This window comes from Meleagris gallopavo, chromosome 3 (genome assembly GCF_905368555.1).
Source record: "Meleagris gallopavo chromosome 3, MGAL_WU_HG_1.1, whole genome shotgun sequence".
Lineage (NCBI taxonomy): Eukaryota > Metazoa > Chordata > Aves > Galliformes > Phasianidae > Meleagris > Meleagris gallopavo.
This window is the reverse complement of record NC_139406.1, coordinates 17,410,431-17,436,327: the sequence shown is the minus strand read 5'-3', so window position 1 is coordinate 17,436,327 and position 25,897 is coordinate 17,410,431. Positions and strand designations below refer to the sequence as shown.

The following is a 25,897-nucleotide window of genomic DNA, read 5'->3' as shown; positions in this document are numbered from 1 at the left end:
CATTTACTCACCTATTGAATAGTTTTTTTTCAACGATTAAAAAATCAGGTCTTTGAACATTGTTCTTAGAAAATTTAAAAAGTGTAATTATCAAATATTGAAACATATTTCACCTTTTTATTGCTGTATATGTTTCATATGGAGATTACATTCAACTAAAACAAATACAGCGTGATACTTGGCTTTTAAGTCGATATTTAGGATAAAAATGCTTTCTGTATTTACTGTCTTCATTCTAAACATAAGCTATATGGTTCAGATAAAGAAAAGAGCGAGATTGTTTTCATTTTTTTCTAGTTAAAAGTTGGAGCTGAGTCCTTTAGGATTAAAAGAGTCACAGTATAGAGTTCAAAGGAATATAGCTTACTAAGTTCTTTAATGTATACATCTTCTATAGATATAAGGTACTCAAAACCTCTTCAGAATTTTCTTTCATGTTCCTCTGAGTTGCTGCTTCTGTATGAAACTTGTTATGAGCCTCTTGAAATAAGAGCAATTAAAAGCAATATATCTGAGAGATTTCCAAACTAGAATCCTTCTGAGTTATCAGCAGCCTTATGATCTTGAATAGCAAAATAGTAACAAATATTTATTGTAGATGCTCATTGCTTTCTCACTGATAATTTCAGAAAAAGTAGCTGTTTGAAAAAAAATTCAGACGTCATAGGAAGGCTATTTATAGAAATAAGTTTCTCTTACATTCTGAGTATCTTTTTTTTCTTTATTTTTTTCTTGTTATAATAGGATAACTTGTGTTATGCATCTGGTACCTTTTTCTCTTCAGAAGTTGTTGTAATACTTCTGTATCTAACCTTCAATTTATGTACTATTGTGTCCTACTGAAATTATTTTCTATTGCACACATTCCCCAGTTCAGATGGTTTTATTATTGTGCCCTTTTCAATTCACTAAGGACACTTTTACATTCTGACAGAAACATAGTTCTTCAAAATGTAAGTGACCTAAATCTTAAGGAGAAATGTAGTATAATTTCCCATGAAGATTTCTATTTCAATCTGTGATCCTGGAAGATCATTCTTAAGTATCACAGATATGAAATTGTGCTGAAATGAATTTCCCTTGAAAGTGACCTCTCACTCAGCAGAGATTAAACATTTGCTTTGTAAGTATCATTCCTTTTGAATGAGAATTACACCACAGTGCATTGGGAAAATATATTGCGTTATACTGTGCTGGGAAAAGAACACTAAAACATACTTTAAAATACATGAAATAATTTCTACTTGTTAGTAATTATGAAAAAAAAGATGTTCTCTACAGAATTACTGAGGGAACGCTTGTTAATCATTTGACTGATGAATATTCAGGATTGCTAACATTCTCCAAAGCTAGTGGAGACAACAAAATTAAGAATAAGCTTAATTTCACTTATTTTTTTTATTTGTTATTGTAGTCTGTAGCGCTGTGATCATATTATTTTACACTGTATTTGTTTCAGTCTACAAAACTGACTCTTCACTCAAGTTGGTCTTTGTTCAAGTATAACCCTAACCTACTTTCTGAGTACTGCTAGCCCTCTGAAAATTGAGTTAATATTTTTACAGATTTTTTTCTGTGATAAAAATACCAGATTCAGAGCTAACTTGTCTGCAGTACCATTCCAAAGGCAGTCTTGCAATCACTATGGCATAGGCTGAAATATAAGGTGAAGTGTGTTACAAATAGCCTGTAATTGTAGGTATCTTTACTTAAGCAAGGATACCAGGCTTTTTAGAATCATGGTGATTATATAAATTCAAAACACATTCCCTTGACCTCGGCTGAAGCAAGGAAAATTTTGAATATGATTTATAAGTGTTTTGAGATTCAGCTGTAGTAACAAGAAAAAGGAACACACAAAGGGCAGCAAAAAAAACACATATTTTGTATTGCAAATAGTCTGATGTACTGCAAAGCTTTCAGTCTTCCTTCAAGAATAAATTGTCTTATGCAGTAAAGAAAAAGTTCTATTTGGTTACCCTTTTCTCACTCCCTAGCTAATTTTTTCCCTTTCAGATTTTTTTTAAGGTTTTTCTTCCTGTTTTCTTGACTACTCTTGTTCTGGACTGACTCTTTAATGATAACATTTAATTATTTACATTGGGAATGTTAGTGAATATTCTGGTGTTTCCGCTTCTGCCCAAAGAATTTATGTCAAAACGAGGTTCCTACAATACGTCCAGTACTAAGTGATGGAATATTTAATCTGAAGTCTGATTTAGAGGCCCAGTATTTAATCCAGGCTTTTTTTTACCACCACCACCACCCAAATTAGAGGGCTAAAGTTTCTTCTTTTTGAGGACTTCCTACTCTTAGCTGCCACCTTCTAATACTACTGCTTCTAAACTGAAAACAGCAAATTAGTGGATTCAAGAGCTTGGCATACATTTAAGCTAGACATTTTATAACATGTATAATATTGCTCTGGATTTCTGATCTTCAGTTAGGTTGTGCAAGCTTCTTAATTCTGTTTCTTCCTACTTCTCCAAATAGTTATTCTGTATCCATGTAATAATCAAAATGAAGTGTTTATTAGCATTGTGTGAAACAGCATATGTATTAAAGTAACCTTAGAGGCAAAAAGAGACTTCAAGTGACCAGTTTTGTACAAATATTTGATTGGGTCTTGATTTAACTGTTAGAGGGGAAAGTCATACATTTGAACTATAGCAGCCAATTTATAAAATAAATTTATAAAGTAATATAGACGAAGTCTTTGTCATAGTTGTACTAGATCTATGTTATTCAGTCAGTGAGGAAAAATCCATTCTCAAATACAAATGGAAAAAAATAGAGAAGGTCAAATGTTCAGTCATAAATGAAAAATGCTAAATCAATTATACAGTGATTCTATACAGTTCTATGAATATTTTTCTTTAAATAATAATATAGTTTTGTACCATTTTTCAGCGTTTTAGATATCTAAGAGTACATATAAAATCATAAAAGAGATTGAGTTGGAAGGGATCTTAAGGATGAGCAGATTCCAACCTCCTGCCTCAGGAAGGGTCATCAACTATTAGATTAGAGCCCCATCCAACCTGGCTTGTAACATCTCCAGGGATGGGGCATCCACAAACTCTCTGAGCACGTGTGCCAGCATTTACCACCCTGTCAGTGAAAAATTCCCCCTGAAAAATATCACCACCCCAGATCTCTCCTCTTTTAGTTTAAAACCATTCCCTCTTGTCCTCGTGTTTATAATCTCCCTTTAGAACTTATTATGGACTTCCAAAATATCCTTGCATCCTTCTTCAAGCTGAACAAGCCCAGCTCCTTCAGCCTATCTTTATAGGAGAGGTACTCCAAACCTGTGATCATCTCTGTGGTCCTCCTCTGTACCCTCTTTAAAAGCTGAACATCTTTCCTACGTTGGGGGCCCACACCTGGCCACTGTACTCCAGAATGAGCCTTGCAAGGACAGAGTAGGGAAGAACAATCGCCTCCTTTGCCATGCTGGCAACTTCTCTTCTGATGGAGCCCTGAATACCATTGGCCTTTTGGGCTGCAAGCACATGAGCTGGCTCATGTTAAGTTTTTCATCTACCAGAACCCATAAGTCCTTATCAGCAAGGCTACTCTCAATGAGTTCTCCCAGACTCCTGGCTGATAGCATGTGGAAAGCAGTACTCATGCTTCGTTGACAACAAAGGAATCATATGCTTGGAGTCTTTACTCCAATAGATGTTTTTTGTTTTGTTTTGTTATTTTGTCGTTGTGTTCTGCATAGTCATATTAGATACACTACAGATATTTATAAACAAATTTGAAATAAGATCGTATTGTTTTTAAATCAACAGATCTTGCATCTTTGCCACTGTCTCTTTTCAATCATTAATATTTCTTTATGGTGGAAAAAAAAATAATGCATTTTATTACCATGGTATCAACAGAAGCTAACACACCTTATTTCTTCTGATCAGAGCACTTTACTTCCTTGGTCTAGGAAAGCACTTACAATACATGTTTTTATGTACAATACATGTATTATGTATGTATGATTTAGTCCTGATTTTCATTGTCCCAGTGTGACTTTTTTCCTCTGTTACTCTGAGAAGAAAATTGAAGTCTTGTAACTCCATTGATGTCAAAACTGAAAAACAGTGCTCTCAAATATGTAATGAAACTTTTTCTATATCTACTTATCTATATCTACTAAGCTTGAAAATCTAGGGTGAGTGATGAATTCTTCCGAACAAGTAGTTACAGCAAGACTGTCCTTGAAAACAATTTAATGAAATTGAAAACTCTATTTAAACCTAGATCATTTCTTTACTTCCAGTATTGTGAACAATATGTTGTTCCCTGGTAGTCTGTCCTTCAGATAAATACTATTACTGATTGTCTAAGTAACATTAAATATTTGTATAAAGGTGACAAATGTTTTCATTCTTTGCTGTGAGTACAGAAGTTTATTTTGCAGGTGAGATCAGAGGTGAGGCTTTTTGTGCTGAGAACTTTTCCAATCAGTCCATAAACTACATAAAAACATTCAAGTTTGAAAGGAGGTAACATTTGCCTACTTGAAGTAGTGACAATTTCCTCCTGTTCTTGACAACATTCTATGACTGGTGCATGCCCTGCAGACAGTGCCTGAACGGATGCATCTCATTTTCCATTAATCAGTCTTGAAAGCTATCAGAGTATTCAGACTTGAAGGGGGCAGGGAGAGCTAACTTAGACTGGTATGCATTTCCAGTGTTTTGTCTGATGTTTGTTTGCCCACTTGATGACGTGGGGGTTCTTTCAGTGCCCAGCTCCTCTGGCCAAAGGTTCACATGGGCTGGATTGGCAGTGAATTTCCTAAGGTAAAACATGAGACTGCCCTGCTGTGCAGCATCTATCTATACCCATGTCCTCATGGAGAAGTGAGCAACCACTTGAACAAAAGTTCTTGCCCTCTGGATTTCTTACCTGCTCCCTTCTTTATACTGTTTGAATTCTGAGGTCTTATAACCTGTTTTCCTTGCACAAAAAATAAAATTGTGGTATAAGAATTTCTTTGAGAGCCCTCTTTATTCCAGAAGTTAACATGATGTTAGGGATCCTCATTCATGTGGAGAATGCAAAGTGAGGAGAAAACTGTCAAGAATTGACAGTTTGATGCTTTTGGGTTGAGATTAATTTGTTTGACTGTAGCAATTGTTTTGTTTTTAAGGCTTGTGATGACACTGAACTTAAAGCAAGGAGACTGGCTAATGGAAATGGTTATGGAAGTGGAAGTGACAGCTGCTGAAGTGGAAGGGAAAATTGAAAATTTAAAGTGCCGAAAATATGTAGGTGAAAAGACTGGTTAATTTCCCTTTCACAATCTATGAAAACTGATGCACTCTCTGCCTGATTAGGAGACTTAGTAATATCTGTAGTTTGATATGTTCTCTGAGGATAAGAATTGGGAGATATACTTAAAATAATTTTGCTAGATTGACTAGTCTTTAGTAATGAGCAGAGCTATAGGACGTGTTTGAAAGTACTTCCCAGGGAGTGCAGTCATTCAGGAATAGACTGCTTCAGCGTGAGTGCCCCATAGGCTGCAGTTCCTGCCAAACAACCTGCTCACTGTGTGGGCTTTACATAGGCTGCAACTTGCTTCAGGGTACATCTACCTGCTTCACCATGGGATCCTCCATGGGCTGCATATGGAGATCTGCTTTCATGTATTCTTCCATTGGTACAGAGGAGCAATCATGTCGTTCTCCATGGGCTGCTTGGGGGCTCTCTGCTCTGGTGCCTGGAGCACCTGCTTGCCCTCTTTCACTCACCTCGATGTCTACAGAATTGTTTCACGTCTTTTCTTACTCTTTCATCTTAGATCCTGCACACTCCGGTGGTGTTTTTTTTTGTTTTGTTTTTTGTTTGTTTGTTTGTTTGTTTTAACTCCTTCTTAAATGCATTATCACTGTACCTGTGGTTGGTGGTTCAGCTATGTCCTATGGTTAATCTGTTTTGAACCTATCTGGAACTGTCCCTGTCCAGCATGAGAACATCTCTTGATCTGGTAGTCTGTAACTTGCTGAAGGAGATTTTTCTATATTAAAAATGTCTGTATTCTTCCTCTGGTCAAAACTCAGCTTTTAAATGTCTCTTTACTTTGTGGTTATATAAGAGAGTTAAGTGATTTGTAGCAGAAGATTTTCTTTGCTCATAAATTCACATGCTTGGTGTAAGTTGTCTGTTAAAGGCACCTTTGAACTCCAGTGTAACAGCTGGTCTCCACTTTGGTGTCACTTTTTATCATGCCTAATTCATTCTGCATTCTGAATTGTAGATGAGGATGCTGATGAATAGTATTGATGTTTGAGGAATGCTGCTCATAGCTGACTATCTAGTTAAACAGTGAAAGGTTGACTACTACTCTCTGAATCTGATGATCTAAGTTTATTCCCCATCTTGTAGTCTGCTTCTCCAGTCTACATCTCCTGTGTTTTGCTGCAAGATTATAGGAGATCATGTTGAATACCTTTTTAAAGACAAAAGAAGCAACATAAACTACTTTTCCCTTATCCACAGTCATCTCATAATACAAAGTAAGTTCACTTGGATGCAGAATTTGTCCTTGATAAATCTGTGCAATAGGGCCTGTGTCCTTTATATACCTTGAATGGCTTTGAGACCTTTTGTAATCATAGGGACAGAAATGTGGCTAACTGACCATAGCTTTTCCCAGTCCATCTCTGTGCCCTTTTGGGAACTTAAGATTAGTGCTTCTAGTTGCTTTTTCTTGTTCTGTCAGAGCTTCCTCTAGTCACTGGAATCTGTCTAAGTTGCTAGAACAGAGTTGTTATGGTTGTAGTCAGGTTACTCTGCACCACTGGATATTTGGTTAGCTACTTTTAATCTGCACACATTCCCCTTATTCGAGTAGTACCCAACTCATTTCTCTTCAGATCACACCTTCACCACACTCTTGGTAGCAGAGTGTAGGCCTATAATATCTGGTAGCAGAGTGTGATGGTTAAGAATGAAGCAAAGGAGAGGCCAAGTACATTACTACTAACCCTAGTTGGATACTAGGTTGCCTACCTCCCCCAGTACAAAGTAAAATCTTTCCTTGGCTTTCCTTTAGCCACATTGTACAGATATCTATCTTTCCATCACTCCTCAATCATATTTCCATTTTTTACTCCAGGGAAGCTTTGGCCTTTTCAAATGCTTCTAGAACTCTTATTCGTAATAAATATCAATGCATCTACTTCTTGTAGCTTTTTTTTTTTTTTCCTTCGTGTTTGAACTCAGCCAGGCTTATTTATCCAGCCAAGAAACTTTCTGCTATGCCTGCTTGTTTTCTTGCCCTTAAGATTATTTGGTCTAAAACTTGATATACTATCTTTGATTGTTTTTCTGCTTCAAGGGAGGCTACCCTTGAAGATCATTCAGACCTCAGGAGCTCCTCAGAGCAACATATGGAAACCTGCTGGCTGTTCCCTAAATAGAGTGAGATCTGCTGAAGAGCAAACCCTGAAGTCAGGGGTCTTGTCAATGGTTCTGGGCCTGATTCTGCCTGGTTCTGTGACTAGATGGGGTGGAGGGCCCCATAAGTGGTAAGGGAGAAAAGTTAGGAGATGAGCCTAAAAACAAAATAGCAGCAAAGAGCTAAGGAAGAAAACTAATTTGCTAAATATGATAGTGGAATGCAAGATAACACAATATAATACCATATAAGTGGAATTGAAACTAATAAATCAAATAAATGAGAGAGTGTGTCCAAAACCAAAGGCCTTACTCTAATACTGAAGACAAAATGACTAGGGAGCACGTACTGTGGAGACGAGCAGTAAAAGAAGAGGCAGTTTCATGATTTGTGAATGGTTTTATCTTTCCCTATGAACAGAAAACAGAAATGGAACAGTGAAGTCTTTTGGGAGATGCATTTTTTTGTTCGTGAAAGGTACCCTAAAACTGTTGACAATCCACAGAACTGGAGCATTAACTCTTTAACTCCCACTGCACTATGTGGTGGCATGATGTGGAATACCGATAAAAATCATAAAACCATTACAGGTCTTCTTCCTCCTGTTTGGTTTCCTGTTTTTCCTTAAGATCTTCAATTCTTCAATGTAGCATAAGCCTAAAGTGACTATAACAGCCATAATCAGTTCTTTGAGAGCTGCAGAGCACCTCCCTATCTGATGTGACCTATACAATCATGAAAAAAATGTCTCTTCTGAGATTTTCTATGTGGTATTAGTTTCTCAGCAGATATTAAAGTGATTCAAGTCTTCTTTGAGCTGTCTAAGATTTTGTCTATTTCTTTTTTGAATAGCTTTAGCTGTTCATTAATATATCTTTTTGACTTGTTGCGAACGCTGTTTGACTATTGTAGGAAATCTCAATGTATTCATATTGTTTCTTTATGCAGAGTGCAATTTTTCATCTTCTAGAAATCCCGTTTCTATGTCTCAACTTCATTCATGAAAACTATTCTGTTTTCACTTCTTGCCCAATGTTGTCAGGTAGCACCAATGTTCATTCTCAGCAGCCTTCTCTATGAAGATCACTGTGTTTGTAGAAATCAAAGCTCTCTGCTTACTGCAGAGCTGTGAGCTGACTGGCAGAATGCATCTGTTCCTGCCTAACCCTTCTCCTTGAATTGATTGAGGAAAACATCCTGCAGTCTCCATGTCCTCAGAGGCATGTAATTGCCTTTGCTCTCATTTAGAAGTATTTATACATGGCTATATGAATGGGCAACGAGTAGTGTTAATTCAAGAGCTATGTGAGTTTCAAAATTCACTGAAATGTCAGGAATCCACACGTAGAAGAAGGATCAAATCTCCTGAAACAATAAATCTGCTTGGAAGATGTATTTCCATGTCAGCATTAATCCTTTTCTATGTGCTGACCTGTTCTTACATTTTTTTTTAATATATACATGCAGTGTAATGAAGCTAAACTACTAATTTCACTAATCTTACTGAAAATAAACCTATTTACAAAATCTAATTACTTCCCAACCCTCTTCCCAAATAGCAACTCTTTCCTACTTTTCCCCCTAAGGAACAGAATGACTCCATTTGCCTAACTGGAAACTTCTTGCTGGAAGTAATTTTATGAAAGTTATATTTGAAGAAAGTTTATGTGCTTCTTAATGTGTATTGTTAAAGTACCAGATTCACATACAGAACTATATCCTCTTCAATAAAATAGTGTCAATTCTATGCTACTAACGTTTAAGAGCTGCTCTTACAGACTCTTACAGCTTATTTCCTGACTCTTCAGTAAATGTGCAGCTTGGCCTAGAAGTCTGGATTAAAAGGTAGCTCAGTTTCAAGCCTAATGAATGTGAAGGGCCAGTTTTCATGAATCATTTTGCCCCCTTCTGTTTGATGTTCGTGGAAGCTTACAGAGATAAAGGATTGAAATTTCAGACCTGGTGCTGCTTAGCCATCCGCATTTGAATATTTCTTTAAGAGACCTTTCAATCAGTTTAGGTAACAGAATAACTGGACTGAAGTTCTCTGTCTATGGAGCTTTGAGTTCTTTGTATTTAGGAAAATGTCTGATTCTTTTGTAGTTGAAGTAAAGATTTAGTTTCCAATAATTAGGAAATCAGCTTCAGAGTTTAGCCTTTTGATGCAGAATGGATAACTTTAAAGATAAAAGGGAAGAAAGTAGGGAAATCTTTAAGACTGAAAAAAATAGTAATGGGAAAGAGCAGAATATTCAGGCACTCTATCCATATTCTGCAGTCAGGCTTTCGTGAGCTGGCTTAGAAAAGGGAATTCTTTTGGAAATTAATATAAAATCATAAAATGAGGTTTCAAAATAATTATTTCAAGAGCCATGTCAATCATTAGCCTGTTTTGTTCACTAGGAAAACTGAGAAATACTTAAGCTAGGCTACTGTACTGTACTTCAGTGCTTAAGAGAGGAATTTGCCTTACTTAAAGCAAAATGTCCGCTCTTTCATTAAAACAGTTGCATAATACTGTGCTGGTTGTCTCTAAACACTAACTTACATTCCAGCTGTATAACTTTTCCACTACAAGTTTTGAAAGAAAACTGTTTCACTAACTTCTTTCCCTATGCTCAGCTACTTGACGAGCTGAACCAGATAGAGAAGGCAGATTATCTCCGTAATTGCCTGCTTAGTTAAACCACAGTGCATGATTAAGTGCTGCACATTTATTTGTGTTCTCGTGCTGCAGTGAGATGGGAGAGAAGAATCAGGAAAAGGTAGAAATTAGGTGTTGAGACAAAGGCAGTTTAACAGGACAGAAAAGGAAAATAATGATGAAAGTATATACAAAATTAGCAATGCAGAATGCAATTGTTTTACGTGTGACAACTTATGCCTGTACTTCCCAAAAGTCCCCTTACTATCCCCAGTTTTATTGCAAACCGCAATGCAATATAATATGAGATATCCCTTTGACCGGTTTGAGTCAGCTGTCCTGGTTCTGTCTCCTCCTAGCTTCTTGTACACCCTCGCCCTCCTCTCTGGCAGGGCAATATAAGAACCTGAGAAGTCCTGGACCTGGTGTGAGCACTGCTCAGCAAAAGCCAAAATGTCAGTGTGTTATTAATATTATTCTCATACTAAATCCAAAACACACCACCATATCAGCTGTTAGGAAGAAAATTAACTTTTTCCCCCTATTCTACATCATGTTCAGGTGCCATTGTTTATAGTACATTGCATTTAATCACCACCACACTTCCATGATTAGTTCTCTAATACCCTAAGCTAATAAGAAGTAGATTTAAGAATTTTATCTTTTGACTTCCTTATCTCACAATACCTTTTTATTTTTCTCTGCTGCTTCAAGATTTATGCAAGATTTGTTATGGAGAATGCTCTTTTGTTTTTGAATGATTGTACCACTATCTCTGGCTGATTTGACTTTCATTGTTAATAGTTTGGCTGGTTAGTGTCACCTTGTTACATTACTGGAAAAGCTAACAGTAATTAAGTATTTATAAACGTTATAGTTTATGCCCATACACTTGCATATAGGATTCCTTATTGTATTATTTGTGAATGTGTATTTTGTGAACGTTGGAATATTCTAGGCAGAATCCTGGATTAACAGAAGTCTTCCAGTTATGTTGAATGTGGCCACATCTTGTGGTGCTCTAACAATGGTGATGTCTGAATGCTGAAGTATTGTGGAACTTGCATAAGCATCAATATGAGAATATACTGAACTATTAAAACAAAGTCCAAAGTATGTATCTACAATACAGCTGGTCTTCATCTGTGTTTAAGTAGACATGACAATTACTTTTTCCCGCTTCAGAGGGAGGGAAAAAAAGTTTCCAGAACTGGATGGAAAATTTCATCTTTTTTTGACATGCCTTCTCATTTCATTTTAGTATTTATTTGCAGAGGATGAAGGCTTGGATGCTCATGTTATAGCACTTGCTGCATGTGTGTTGTTAAATAACAGAACTGAGAAACTACTGAGAATGTATGTTTGAAATTGAAAATGTATTTGAAAGGTAACTACCCTATGTACTTGAGCAGGACCAGCTCAGAGAGTAAATGAAAATGAGATGCAGAGAGGATAAAAGGTTTCTTCATTCTTTCAGAATAATGGAGTGAAACATATTTGGTCAAAATGAAGTCCAGTTGTATTGTAATTATGGCTTCATACACAGGTAGTTAAAGTGTAATCCTTAGTTCAAGTTGCAAGCTTGTCAAGGCCAGAGAAATAAGTGAAGCATGCTCATAAAAGTAAGAGCTAGGCAATGAAAATAATAGAGACCTACTACTGCATGATATGAATTCTTTTATAAGAAGGATTATTTATTGTTAAAGCAGTAAGCAGACAGATACTATTGTATTTGGATATAATCCACGTGGGTGTAAAATAATGATATTAAATGAAAATCATTCTTGAAGCAATGCTTCAATGTTTTTTGTTAGATCCTTGAAGCTAATCTCAGTTCCAGGTACCTCTTTAGAATGAGACAACAGGAATTGCCATTATGAGAGGCTTTTAAAGTTCTTGTAAAATTTTCTGTTATATCTGAAAGGTTTTCCTAGAACTTTTTATGGATTATTTTTCGGAGGGAAACAGCAACAGCGTATTTAGTTAAACTCTTCAACTCATTCTCAATTCACTTTTTTTTTTTTTTTTTTTTTACAGAAGTACTACAGAATTTGTTGATGCTATTTACATTTCTTAAAGAGAATGAACTCGTCTCATTATAGAAATTGGAGATTGGGAAGTCTGCTTGCTCTCAGTTTAGCGCTGTTAAAAATTCTTTGAATCTTTATGAAATTAGTCTGACTTGGTGGCTTCAAAAGAATTTGAAACCCAAAAGAGTTAGTTTGGGATTCTATGCTAAATTTCTCATGACTTAAAAGTTGATCCAGGTGGGAATGTATGTGTGCGTATTGAGGTCTAAGTGCCAGTAACTGAAGGGAGGCTGTTCCTTTAGTGAGCTTTTGTGCTCTTTATGTGCCTTCCTCATCAGCTGATTTAAATACATATTGACTACTGAGTAGGGTAAGGGGCCTATTAGTCAGATACAGGAGAGACCATAGGCTTCCAAAGACTACTGTGATGGAAGTACTGGAGAGATCAGATGATGCAGGGCCAATAGATGTAGTTTCTGAGGTCACCTACATATGTTTGTGTATATAGTCAACTGCAAACTCCATCCTGATCTGTTGTAGGAGAAGCACAAACAAGCATCTGTGCCATTTATTTGGTACCATGTATTTTCATTGCTTGTTGATTGGTGACTGGCTGTATTCACGTGTGCTTACTGAAGATAAATGCTCAGCTGCACAAATTGATGTTATTGCTACAACCTCAGCACTCACAAAACAGACAGTGAAGGCAATTAGTAGCAAAGATGGGAAATGTGGAAAAGTAGGTACAGATTGCTACAGTTACTAAATATAGGTGAATTAGTCAGATACACTCATACAATACACATATATTCACTAAGCATCCTGATTAATGAGCCTGTCTTGTTTTCAGAGATAATGATACAACACTGTCCACAGTAAAAAGGCTTCAGATTAGTTATTATGTTCACAGAAAAGACAGGAAGCACGTATTGGTGCTCATTCGGCTACTAATGTTTTCTTGTTTCTCATGCTTTCAGAAATTCTCAGTGATTTCAATCAATTGACAAAAGGGAGTTTATCTGTGAAGTCAGTGATTTTAAGCTTATTTTATTTCTGTTTAGTTTTTGTTTCAGGAAAGGGTGTGTTTGTCCTGATTTGTGAGAGAACAGCTTCAGTCTGATATTTTAGCTCCTTTCAAATGCTAGACCAGTGCAAAATAGAAGCATCAATTGATTTCCAAACCACTTCTGCACCTCAAATTTTTGTTCATAGATAGGGGAAGAAACAGGTGGTGAAATTGAGCAAAGAGACATCTCAAGCACTTCTTCTAAAAAAAACCACGATAACAACAAAACCCACTCCAAACCCTACATCGTTAACATTTTTTTCTGTTTTTCTGCTTTAATAATTATGGTTGTGTCTTTGTTCAGAGTGTACTTCAAGTAAACTTGTGACACTTGAAAGTTTTGACTTCAATTGATGCTCATACTAACAGCTGAAGAAGTTGTTCAGTGTAGCCAATTAAAGTTAAAAGCAGTACCTCACTTGAGATTAGTTTTCTTTCCATGAGGATGAATTGTCTTTCACGTGAAAGACAATTGGATTGGATTAACTCCATAGTTAGTAGATAGGAAAGAGAAATCAGAGGGAGTTACTTCCCAATGTAACTCTTCAAAATTTCTTCCATATTGGGAGCTTTGTGTGCTCTTGAGGAGTTAATTCTGAAGACAAAGGCATTGAAGACCCAGAAATGAATGACCACTGTCACTCCTGCTCAAATAAACAGCAAACATTTTGAAGTGTTCCAAACCTGCACAAAAATAAACATAGAAAGGCTTTCTGATTTCCTGCAGATAACAGATGGTGTGAAAAAAGTCTGTCATACATAGTATTCAGCTGCCAAATCTCATCTTATAAAAGGATTGAATAAATATCCAGTGCAGATGATACTTTATGAAACAGATAATCTCCCCCAAATAGAATTCTTTAGAGCTTTTTTGCCTTTCCTCTAACTAGATAAATGTAAACACAGTAAGTGTTTTATGGAGAGGGTAAGCTCTTTAAGCATATTTTCTGAATTTTAGTTAAAATTGTGAAGGAAAGAACAATGTAGATTTAGATACAACACTGGACATTTGTATAGTTCCCTTCTTTGACTATTTTCCTGTTGTTTCAAAGAATCTTGTTTGTTTTTCTTACTAGATTCTTATTAGTTTCTATGCTTTCTAACAAAGGTTAAGAAGCTAATGAGAACAAGCAGATTTCTATAAAGAACTGTTCTCCTGGCCATGGTTCATGGCTTGTATTATTTATTTTGTTGTTGTTTCTGTTTAGTTGTGGTTTTTTGTTTGTTTTTATCCAAATAAAAAGGGGGAAAATATGGCATATTGTTAATAGTCACCTACATTTCTTTGATTATTTGGGTTCTGAATTGTCACTCTGATCTCTGTGATGAACAACAGATCTATAAACTCTTGGTAGAATGGTTTAGCAACTTTTTTTTTTCCTATTAGCTGATGAGCATTTCTTAAGTTAAAAATTCAGTATCAGTATTCCTTATACTAATACTAAATGATAGGGACTACTAAACAAATGCCAAGCTCTGTGATGCTGGTTCAGATATTGTGAAGTTTCTAAACTGAATGTGGGACCAAAGGAGAGCGTTGGAAAAAAATTATAATCTACTTGATAAATCTTTAATATTTGACTATTTAAATGTCTTTTACCAGTTACATTTAGCATCCTGTTCTATTAAGAAAACTGTGGTTTTATGGTTGTATAATCAATGGATATACAGATATCAGTATATTCAGGAGCGTGGCTAACGTAATTTATATTGGAGTAATGAGAAAAAGTCACTCACCCTATCCTGGACTCACAAGATGGACTTCAGTGGAGCAAATCTCCAGAAGAGATCCTTCCCCCCTGGCAGTCAGCTCTTAAATGGGTCTAGGAAAGGTGGAGCCTGGCTCCACCTCTTCCTGCAGCACAGGTGATTTGCCTTCACCTATGCTCCTGTGGCTGACTCAGTGCTTGCCTCAGGTGATTAATCAGAGGTTCAGGTCGTGATTCAGCAGCTCCATTCAATGGTGAAAAGCCAAATTGCAGTGTTATCTAAATACTTTAATTTGCTTCAAAATCAACCAATTTGATTTCTTCACAAGTTTGGTGGCACGGAATTATCTGAAGCTAAAGGATGATTCTTCCATTTCTTGGATGATTCTTCCATTTCTTAGTACTTCTGCTTTGTTTTGAAGTAAAGACCGCAGCCTAAGTTTGAGTTTAATACTTTCTGCTACTATTGGTTTTTATTGCTTGAATTGCTTGTTCTTATCTCATTGGGCTTATTCCAGTATAGTACTGAATGGTGGACTTCTGTACTTTTCTTTCTCACCTAACTTCAAGTTTAGGTTCAGCTGTCTGTGGCTGAGCATTATAAAGGCAAAATTCTTTAGCTGTATCTAGACAATAGACTTGTAGGCACCAAAAGGAAAAATATTTTTGTGTCATGTTCTGATTCACTAATCTGAAAGGCTTACCCATGCTGAATAAGAAGCACGAGTATTCCTTTAAATGAGCAATGTTCTAGTGAAATTTCAGTGCTGTTTTTTAATGATTATTTCTCCTCCACAGCTAATGTGAAAGTCAAAGACCTAAATACCTTTATAGATTTAAAAAAAAAAAAAGTGAGATTTCTTGCTTCTAAAAGTTAATTGTAACATTTTGAGAAATAGTCAAAAATATTAAATACAGTCCATTCTCACATCTTTGTGGAATATTTGTCACTGATAGGAGCTTGTTTCTTAAATCTACCTCATGAATCACTGTATGTCATTGGCAGTCCCACAGGGCATAATTGGCAATGAGGAAATAAACAAATACTTAGAGCTAATAACAGTGCTGCAAAATCTGATCCTGCTTAGCTGAGGATATCCAGTGTGAGCACAGCTGGGTGCTGTAGATAGTACAACATACATTCCAAAAGCTACAGAAGCAAAAGGTGTGAAAAGCTTTTTACAGTTCTGGCTTGTGTATTGTACAGAGAATAACTGCAGGATGTGATTAGTGGAAAAGAACTGTCTATTCTTAAAAAGCAAACATTTTTCCACAAGAGTAAAAAAACTGTATTGTGGTGTGGGATACATTATTAGTTTTTAGAAACTCTTGGAGTGAAATTATCTGAATGTTCTTATTCTGTGTCTTTTTTGTACTACTTGCTATGGTTTGTGCTTTCAAATGTACTCTTAGGTGAGATGGATGATAAAACCAATTTCTTTAATTCTATACTATATTATAATGCTCTTGAAAGGTAAAATCATGTTTTTCTGTGGCTAGAGAAGCTACATTCTAGACTATTTCTTTAACGAAAGTCTCCTATTGCTTCATTTTTTCTGCTTTAGCTAAACAGAAGTAGTAGTAGACAAGAAGGCTGTATTGCTTTGTGTTTGTTACTTGAGCATGTCTTCCTTTGCCTTTGCAGAATTCCATACATTTTATTTTCCTTTTCCAGACTTAACAGTCAGGTTTTGATATTTTCACTGAGGTCCATAAACCAGTGGAGTTTCTCACTAAGTGAAATAGTTCTGTTCTAATAAAGGAGATGAAAATTTCACTGTGGGAGCAAAAGCAATAGTACTGTTGGTGTTTTTTTCTTTATTGTTTTTAAATGACAATGAGAGTAAGGACATGTGCTTTGTCTCATTAGTTAGTTAGCATTCTTAAGTCAGTATCCAAAAGACAGGTAACTTTATAAAGCCTTTGCTCCCAACTGTAGGGAACCATGCCTTTTGACAGTGCTCGTTAAAAGCTTTGATATGAACCAGAAGTGGACTATGCAAGAACCTGTATTAAGATACTGAGAGATGCAAACCCCATTTGAACTACTCAGTGCCTTGCTTTAACTTCTTTTTATATCATGTCATTTCTTATATATGCGCTCATACATACATACACACACACACACACATATATATATATCTATAATATCTTCTTGATAATAATAACTAAAAAAACCTGCCTGTTATAGCTCTCTAGAAATGCAGTGTGTGTTTAATTGAACAAATCTGTTGTGGTATTGAATCACCATGGAAGTTTTACAGACAATAAAAAAGGTAGATGAATGTTCTTTGAAGTTTTGGGACTCACTGCCACTTCATACAACTGATACTCTGAGATTTGCCCAATGAGCTCTTAAGTTAGATGCCTCAATAGAGTGAATCCTGCAGAAGAAGATTCAACTGACTATAGTGTATTGATCCTGGTCAGTAGCTAACCCCCAATCCCATCATTAGTTCCTTCCCTCTCAGCAGGATGTGGGAGAGAATTGTAAGGACAAAAGTAAAAAAACTTGTGGGTTGATATAAAGACAGTTTATTAGATGAAGCAAAGCTATGCATGCAAACAAAGTAGAATGAGGAGTTTATTTACTACTACCCTTCGCAGGTAGGTGTCCAGGCCCTTCTCAGAAGGGCCTCAGCATGTTTAATGCATACTTTGAAAGATATGCTGTGTCTGAGAATGTCCCTGCATCCTTCTCCTTTCTGCAAGCTTTCATTGCTGAGCATAATGTCATACAGTATGGGAGTCATATGGTATTGTCAGTTCAGATCAGTTGTACGTGTTCCTTTTCATGGTTTTATGATTTTTGGTTATTTTGCTAATTTTAGAGTGTCAACAGTTTATGGGCTGGTTTGGCCTAGTTCCGTGACTAGCAGGGTGGAGAGATCCATGGATCTGAGCCTCCGGAAAAGGGAAACAGGGAACCCCAAAATAATTAAAAACAGCGGCAAAGATCTGAGGAGTAACAAACTAATTTACTAAATGTAGTATTGGAATGCAAGATAACACACTATAATAACATGTAATTAGAATTCAAGTTAATAAATCAAATATAATGAGTGTCCGAAAGGTGGATAGGCCTCACCATAACACTGAGGCAATATGCGCAGTCTAGTTGAGCAGCAGGGAGGAGAGCCTGACGAAGAAGAGCACATCAGTTTATTTGCCAGGGGTTACATCTCCTATATCTTTATCTTCCCTATAAAAGCAGAATGTTTTAAACGGGACATTATTCCCCATATGAACTTGCTGGTCATTCTTTTTTGGAATCCATTCTACCATTCTCCTCTGCCTTTATGAAGTCTCACCTGCTGTATGGCATCCATTACTGGGGCTTCCAGCACTGGAAGGATATGGACATGTTGAAGTGGGTTGAGAGTAGACTGTGAGGATTATCAGAGGCCTGGAGCATCTCTCCTATGAAGGCATACTGAGAGAGTTGGAATGGTTCAGCTTGGGGAAGAGAAGGCTCTGGGGAGACATTTAGAGAGCCTTCCAGTACCTAAAGGTGGACTGTAGGAAGGATAGGGAAGGGCTCTGAATAAAAAGAATGATTTCTTATGATGTCACGAGAACTTCTATGCAGGTGTAAGGAACAGGAACAGTATTAGAAAAGTAAACTTTTTGTCTGAGAGAATAACTTTGTGAACTACAGCATCGAGAGTAAATGACACAGTGAAGTATGGTATTCTGGACCACGTGAAAGTGGGTTCTGAGGAATGACCAGTTGCCACCTGGGTGATTCTTGTGGAACTTAAACAAGAGGTCAGTGAGGTACTCTCTGCAGGAATTTACAGACTCAGTTTAATCTGCCTTAGTGTTTTTGCTAAAGTATTAGCAAGAAAAAGTGCAGGAAAACAAAACTGCTTTTCAAATCATATCTATGACTGTGAATAATTAATGATGCTAATAATGGCTAAGCTTCACTAATCACTTAATGTCTGTTTTAATTCTGGGAGAAAAAAAAACTGAAGTCCAACTCTCCAGTGCATCTCTTCTCACCTGATTTGCATACTCATTATCTGAAAGTGCAATTACCCCCTATTTCTTGACCTCAAAAAAGCTGGCTGATTTTAAGAAGTAACTCCTGCTTTAGAAAATATGAGAAGGTTCATGGGAAAAGAAAATTTTGTCAGCCCACAAAAGAAACTGAATGGAAAAAGGTTAAAGAGAGAAGTTGATTCTATTTAATTGATAACTTTTTTTTGTGCGTATTCTGCTATATTGTCTCTAATAAGTAGGCTTTAAATGGTCAGAGTAGAATGTCATTAAGAAAAAGAAATTGAACTCATTTCTGAATCATAGGGGAAATTAGATTATAGCAGTATTTGCTGCTGTAGTACAGGTCACTCCAAATTTTCATTATAACTTTTGGCTTCTGAGGTTTATAACTTTGGTTGTATTAAAATTTCTCTGAGTTAGAGCTTGACATACAGGGTCATATTCAAAGTCCCAAAGGAATTTTGTAATGATCTTCTTTTCCTAATTTTCTTCCAAATGTGTGTATCAGTGTCATGTGTATTCATATCTCATCCCTGTTTCATACTTCATGGCTTTTAGAACAGCTTTCACAAGAGAAACTGTAAGAACATCTAGTTTGAGATTTCTTTTTTTTTTCTTCCCTCCTGTTTTTGTCACAGGAAATATGTGATGTGTAGCTGACTTGGGGGAAACTACTGCTCCTGGTGAGGATCTCCACAATATTTTTTTGTACTTTGAAACTATCTTAGCTAGTAGCTTGGTTTTAACAAAGTGTTACAAGGAGTTCATTGTTCTTGCCTGCCTTCACATTTTAGTGGATGAATTCAGACATCTACCTGTCTGGGTGTAGATTATTATAAACATTTTCAGTAGGTATTAGGGTAATGGGCCTATCAGCAGGCACGATCTACCCCCAGCTTTTGCTGTTTGCTATGCTGGCAGATTAGTCCCTCAAGAGTCTGCAGTTTATATAAGATGTGATTCCATTCGAATGGAAATTGAGTTCCTCTTGTGGGTTTCAACTTCATGTAAAAATTCCAGAGGCATAGTCAATAGGTACTCAGTCATTTGGATGCATTTGGTGTGGCTGGACTTTAGCAGCAACTATCAAATTCCAGTGTACTGCAAAAGGTGTCTCAGAAATTGCTGTAAGCATGCTTAGTGGTATTGCTATGCAAGAGCAAGGTGATCTAGGTAACAACGTCAGGAATTCCAAATTGAAATATGGTTAAAGCCAAAATGAGACCAATGGGGAAAAAGTAGTTAAGGAGACTTTGTTGAGAGGAGATGAGGGTGGAAGAGAAAGGAAAAGACAATGGTAGGTGGTGTTGGAGACACTGGAGAGGTATAAGTGTAGGAAAACATAGAGAAGAGAATAAAAGGTTCCAGTCACATTTAAACATCTACGTGTCAGTACGTTTATCTGACTGAGCCAAGTACATGTTCATTGCAGCCTACCCTGTCTTCTTAATGAAACTGTTTTTACTGTGTAATCTGTTGTGTGTGTGATGAAAGCTCTGAATACCAGGAACTGGAGGGACAGCAGGTGTATGTGTTGAAAGGTCTGCTACTGGAGAAGTAGCCAGGGATCACAGGGTACGTAGGTTTAAGTGCCAGCAATTGATCTGTGTTAAGTTTTTCTTTACCTAGTTTAAATAACTCAGATGGAGTTCTGTTCCATGTATATTCAGGGAGCTACCAGATGCCAAATTGGGCTGGCTGGCAAACAGGAGCCCTGCATCTGAAAAGGCTCAAGATCTGAAGCAGTGACTAAGGCACGGAGAGTTTGGGAACGGTTATCTGATAGGTGTGGAGTCTGATGATATTTGAGACCTCTATGAATGTAGGTGCAATGAAGTGGTGCTGTATTTTTATCACAAATGAGCTTCAACTCTAATCAGCTGAAGAGGAGCAAGACATGATTGTAGAGCTGAAATATGTAGTGTTGGTGATTCTGTGAGTGCTGGCAGAAACACTGCTCTTTGTGTGTGACTGACTTTGTCAACATGGTGTGCTTTAACATGTCCCTCTAAAATAAGCATTCAGTCCTGCTGCTGGCTGAGGAGCACAAGAACAGCTGCACCCATGGACCAGAGAGAGGAGAGAGGAGAGACCTCTTTTGTCTGAGAATGTCTCATATTGCACTTAAGCACCTGGAACTGAGTAATCTGGATTCTGGAGTATCCTGGGTTCAGTGATTTTTTTTTTAATTTACTTTTTTTTTTTTTTTTTTTTTTTTTTTTTTTTAAGATCTTTAACTCATGGCTTGTAACTTCTTTTTAATGTTTGAAATGTTTATATTCAATGCTCTGATCTCAGAAGGGAGTATTTAAAGGAAACAACATTATTACTTTCAGCTGCTACTTTGTTGAAGAATGGCATGCTATGGCCTACAATAACAGGTTATTCAATCAATTCTACTCAGTCTGCTAAAAGAATGTTAGCATCAAAGGTTACCAGAGAGGGAATGAACCTCTTCCACAACTTGCCTTTACTGCTTGTCTTCTGACATTACTGTATTAGTAAAAAAGGCTGTGGGAGCAAAAGTTTAAATTGGTGATCCAGTCATAAGTATTTACTGTCTGTCAGAGAAACTTCTTTCTGTTCTTTTGATGTTAGCTATTGAAAAAGCCGAGATTTTTGTTGCGTTTTATACAAGAAAAGAAAAAGTTGCTTGCTCCACCAGATTTAATCAATATATAATGAAACAAATGCAGCATTTCTAAACAAAACTCACTGCGAAAAATTTAATTAATGTTAATGTTAAATAGAAATCTGTTGAATTCAAAACAATGGAATCTAATTCTGAAGCTAGTCCAGCAGTTTTAAATAAGAAGCCATCAGTACTGAAAATCATTGCTGGAAGAAAAAAAAAAAAATCCTCCATCACTGCAGATTGCTTTACTGGGTGAATCTTGCCTCACATGACTGGGAAGGATCATATTTTAATATCTGTTCAGATGACTTGGGACAAAGTCATTTTCATGTTGAGTCGTCTTGCTCTCTAAATGAACAATCCTCCCTTTCTGTTGAGAGTACAGAAATACTGTGGTATTTGAGTTGGCTTGGTTGTACCACCTGAGAATTGGTATCTCATGAAGCTCTGTGATGAAGGTAGCTGGTAATAACCAGTGATAGATAAGTAGAATGAAAAACCTATTTGAGAGCAAAAATGGTGATTGTAGATATGAAGAAGTGCTTACTAGAGGAAAGGAACAAATGTAAGTAAGTGGCTATCCCAAATACATGCGGGGCATTACTTTGACTGTTCATTGCCTTTTGTCTGGCTTCTTGAGGTTTCTTTCCCTTCTTATGTGCCTTAATGGCTTACAGTAATGTTTCCTAGTACAAGATTTTAGACTGAAGTTAATTTTAGTTAGCAAACAGTATTTGGCTCTGATTTTGACAAGTCCTCTCTTTCTGTTATGACTTCCTGGCCTTTGCTACAGAGTGTCATCTTAATGTGTTCATGTAGTATAATTATGGATTTTATGCTACTGCTTATTCTGAACTAATGCTATTTTATGATCTTTTCAGCATACGTTTGTGGCGTTTTAAAGCACTGTTGCCTCTGAAATTAAGACGTGACATTTTGAAGGTGAGGTAGCTAGATAAATGTTAAGTTAATGAGAATTTACATGGTAGTAATGTAACCCAAAAGAGCTAGTGCACGAAATGGAATTTAGATTTCAAAGAGAGGGTCTTTGCTTTCTACATTAAAGATACACTTGGAATAATGGTCATTACTAAAAATGCCATCTTAATAGCCATGGGTAATAATGAATATAATGATTTTTTGCACTTCATTTTTTTTTTTTCCAAAAAATCTACCTAAACATCTATTTAATAAAATATTTGTTACTAATGATTATATTGACTTAAATGCATTAACTTGTATAATGCTATTTAAATGTCTAAGTTTTACGGGAGTAAAAGTAATCGTTTGTGCATTGTAATCTCAGTATCTCGTTTGTAATCTAATGAAAGCTAAATACCTTAATTTATTCTCTAGTCCTACAGTGGAGAGCAAATTTTATAAAATCTATTTTGTGTCAGACAATAGCTTCATTAGTCTGTACCTAAGAGATGCGTAATGTTTATATAAGCATTACTGGAAACTTTGTAAATATCCCAAATCATCACTTATTTTTTTAACAACAAAGCAACCAAAGTAACTATATATAGAAAAACAAATAATAAAAACCAATACATTTTTATCTGTATGAAGTGGTGCTTTCAGCCCATGTTTGAACAATATATAATCATTTTTTTTTTTAAGCTTACTATTTATTAAGTTTAAATACGCACCCCAGTGATATTCTAGCACAGCACTGAAATTTAATTGTACTTGCAATAATTGTTGTAGTATAATTTAAAGAGCTTAACTCCAAATTTTGTTTTACTCAATTCATAGCAATTATTCATTGGTGGAGCTAAATGAGTCATGAAGTGAAAGGAACTGTGACTTCACTAAAAATGATGTAGAAAAATGCAAGAATAAGTTGAGAAATCATCAGTGGAAAAGATTCCTAATTTCATATGTAATTTTACATCATACATACGAAGGTAAGCATGAGTTCCCCAGCCTTGAAGTTCAGAGAAATTTCTTTTTTAATTTAGTTATTTGTAGATCTCATGTCATATTTGTCCTTACTATTGACCTTAAACAAATATCCTGTAACTGTGTATCTAGAACAAGAGAGGTAGCTGAATTGGTTAAGCTGAGGAAGCTTGATGCCGGAAGAGAGTTACAAAGGAAATGAGAGAAGGTGAGCGATTTAAGGGAGATTGAAAAAGCAAAAAGAATGGATGGAGAGAACAGACAAATAGTAGGAAAAATAATCTGTTAAGAACCTGGGTCTGCTGAACAAGGAGTTTTTATTAACATGTGTGTTAATATAAAAAGTGTTTTAGTTTGTTCCCTTATTGGTTTTGAAAGTTTTATTGGTTATAGAAATTTCTGGAGCTCTTTCTTATTTAATTAATACTACTTTCTACCAAAAGCCTCCCTGCTTTGATATGACTAGTTATGAATGTGAACATGTCTCTGCTGAGCTTTCAGGATGAATTAATTTAAGTGAAGATTTCTTCTTAATGTACTTCTTCAGTAAGGCTTTACCTCAAGGTTATAGTTAAATTAACTTCAGTTGAAGGACTTCTTTCACCTAACTTTCTACTTGAAAGCATTGTTGGAAGATTGTCTGTGCAGCACCCCTAAATGCTTCTCTAGGGCTCTGTCAGAGTGGATTCCCTCTTAAGCTTGCCTGCTTAATAGCACAAAGGTAAAAGACTCTTAATGGCAAAACTACTTATCTGTTTTAAAAAGACCATAACTGTGATAGGCCTTTACGGAACTAATGTCATAATTAGAGAGCAAGAGAGATTAATATTGATCAAGATTGAGTGGGCAGTGGGGAAGCACAAGGGGAGGAAAGAATATCTGAATAGCAGAATTCCTTAAAAACAAACAGAACAAAAACTTAAAATACTTCTATCTGTATGGAGTTGTGTGTATTTGGAGATCTATGGATATATATTTGTGTATATACATGCATAAAATTTTGGATCTTTATGTATGCATATAAATTAATATTGCCTTTACAATATTAGAAAAATATAATATTTCAGCTGTGTGTACAACACATTTGTAAGTATTTAATACCTCAAACTGAGTTGCATATTACATGATGGCAATATTTTGAAGACATCAAATGTGGCAGCATAGTAATTTTGAGGTTTTGCAGTGGAACTTAGTGGAACAATGTGTGAAGTTATACAACTGCTTTTTTAGATAGAATTAGAAAAAAAATCCGAATGTCAAAGGCTTTCTGCAAAATAAGCTTGTATTTCATGACTAAAACAATTTGAATTTGGTCTTCTATGATGCTGTTATTTTTTTGTATTTGGTCTGATAACTTATTTCCAGATGGAGCTAGGTATATGATTGTTCTTTTCTGAACCACATCTGGAAGAATTTGTTATAGAGTTGAATTCCACTTGAATTTAAAAAGACAAGAAAATGAAATTCTGCCATTAATATGTGTTGGTTAATGTTTTTTTTGTTTGTTTGTTTATTTGTTTTTATTTAATCCGTTGAAAAATTGTTTGTTTGTTTTGGAGTTTTTTTTTTGTTGTTTTTGTTTTTTGGTTTTTAAAAGCATTTCACTTCAAGATAAGGTTTTAAAAGACGACATTTCCCACAATACTAGCTACTTGGTATTTTTAGTCTGTTAATGACAGGATCTGAATTATTTTGTTTTTTCTTTAAAGGATATTTTGAATGGGATAGAAACATTGCAAAGGTACAAATACCTGGTTCACATCAGTATTCTTTTGCTCTCATGCGTATTGTGGTGTTCAGAATCTTGTTTCATGGGATTTGAGTGTTAATTGCATCTCAGTAATGGAGAAAATGAGCAGAATAAATTGGAAAAGCAATGCTGTGAAAATGGTTTGACTTAATTTTTCTCTGAAATCATAGAATATTTTTCTCTTGGGTCTATTCTTAGCTTCGGATCTAGTTAAAGAATAGCTTGAATGTTTATTTTTGGCTGCACTCCTTGCAGGACGAGAGCATTTAATTATGTGAAAGTGTATCTTATGTGCTATTTTGAAAAGCTTGAAGATATTGACTGAAATTATCAGTTTGAATTATCAAAGTTGAAATGTTCCATTTACCTATATAAATTGTTTGACTCTTTAAGGGGGGATAAAAATGTAAAAATAAGGAGAAGCAATTAGATGTTTCCTGAGATGACATCTTTTTTTTTTTCCTTATTGTAATGGATATGAATTTTAAAAATAGCAGAGCTTTGTGTAAGCTTAATTTATAATGTTTTTTGGTGAAGGGAAAATGGTGGAAATATGGAAAACTAATCCTAGTATGTTGACTTCTTCCATTTACATCTGTTTCCTTTTTATTAAAGCAATCAGGTTTGATTTGGAAATGAATGATACTCCAGCACACTCCAAAGTCCTTGTGCTTCGCATTTCAAGTACACTGAATTTTTTTTTTTGGGGGGGGGGGGGGGGGGGGAGGGAAGGGAGCAGGGA

The 25,897-nt window shown here is 35.9% G+C and overlaps 1 protein-coding gene across 28 annotated transcripts in view; it reads left to right on the top strand.

The window, feature by feature from the left end:
* Positions 1-25,897, top strand: part of LOC116216434 (uncharacterized) — a 393,379-nt gene that overhangs the window by 193,750 nt on the left and 173,732 nt on the right. For 16 of the 28 annotated variants that reach the window (XM_085220372.1, XM_085220373.1, XM_085220371.1 and 13 more), the window contains exons 5-6: positions 22,382-22,442; positions 23,259-23,410. The exons of 11 other annotated variants lie outside the window; for them this stretch is intronic. The gene's annotated coding sequence lies outside the window, so the exon portion shown is untranslated. Of the gene's footprint in view, positions 1-19,503; positions 19,549-22,381; positions 22,443-23,258; positions 23,411-25,897 lie in introns of all 28 variants that reach the window. One more of the 28 variants, XM_085220374.1, reaches the window with a different exon arrangement.